The sequence below is a fragment of the Eulemur rufifrons genome, chromosome 3, assembly GCF_041146395.1.
Source record: "Eulemur rufifrons isolate Redbay chromosome 3, OSU_ERuf_1, whole genome shotgun sequence".
Lineage (NCBI taxonomy): Eukaryota > Metazoa > Chordata > Mammalia > Primates > Lemuridae > Eulemur > Eulemur rufifrons.
Window position 1 is genome coordinate 57,682,160 of NC_090985.1, and position 1,238 is coordinate 57,683,397.

Genomic DNA, 1,238 nt, shown 5'->3' on the forward strand with positions numbered 1-1,238 from the left:
TTTTGCTTGCCCCATCCCCCACCCATGAAGCTGGCATTCAAGTTGCCAGAGTTCAAAGCCCACTTCTATCACTTCCTGTGGTGGTGTGACCATAGGCAGATTTCTTCATCTCTCAGTGCCTCAGTTTCCTTATCACTGAAATGAAGTAAGACTTGCCTTTATCACAAGGAGTGGATGGAAGGATTGAGATAAGCCACACTGAGGGTTTGGCACAGGCCTAGCACATAGCAAATGCTAACGACGGCTAGTTAGTGTTGCTGCCACTCTGCCCCTCCAAGTCTTGCTCCATCATTCTGAAACCTCTCCCTTGCTTTTGGCTCCTTCCTCTTAGTCGGTAAAGATGCACAAGTCCCTCTCAACCTGAGAACCTCTTCTTGATTCTTTGTTCCTGATTTCTCTTGTCCTTTCTCATGCACACTTCTCCAGAGCATTCTTATCAGCTGGTTCCTTCCCTTCTCCCCCTTCACTCTTTGGTCCACTGTGATCTGGCTCTGGCCTTATCATACTTCTGTTACAGCCAGAGAAGGGAAAGGGGGTTTTGCAGGGAGAGCGACCATACGTCTGAGCCTGGGACAGTCTTGGCTTATGACAGTGAGCCTGGTGTAAGCACTAATTGGTGCCCCTTTCACTTTAAACAGTGACCGGTTTGGATGATGAATTAATTATATAGTCACCATACTTAGGGGGTCAAGGAGGAGAAAGCCTCAGGGAGGAGGAAATATGGCATAAAATTCCATAGAAAGGACAAACAAGTATAGTAAGGGCAGAAACTGGTCCAATGGAATTAGATGTGGCAAATGGATGAGCTTGGAGAGAGAAGTTTCTGGGGGGAAAGGTGGAAAGCAGATTGGATCAAGCTGAAGTCTGAGTAAGAGATAAGTAGAGATAACAAACATGTACAGGTCTTTCCAGAAGCCTGCCCTGGAAGACACAGCGGGCAGCTACAGGGAGCAGGATGGGAGGAAGCCCCTCCCGGCCCCCACTGGGTATGAGAGGGATTTGAGCATGTCCAGACCTAACAGGGAGGAAGCCACTGGAGAGAGAAATGGACAGGTGATAAAGAGATTACCAATGAGTCAAACTCCCCAGGGCCAGGAAGAAATAAAGTTGGAGATTTAAGAAATGTTGGTAAAGATTGCCCTGAGAGGGTTGGTTTCGGGTCATGGCACTAAGAAAGGAGGTGGCATCATCTTGCAAAGAGATTCATGCAGGCTGCAGCAGAACTGGGTCAGCAATGC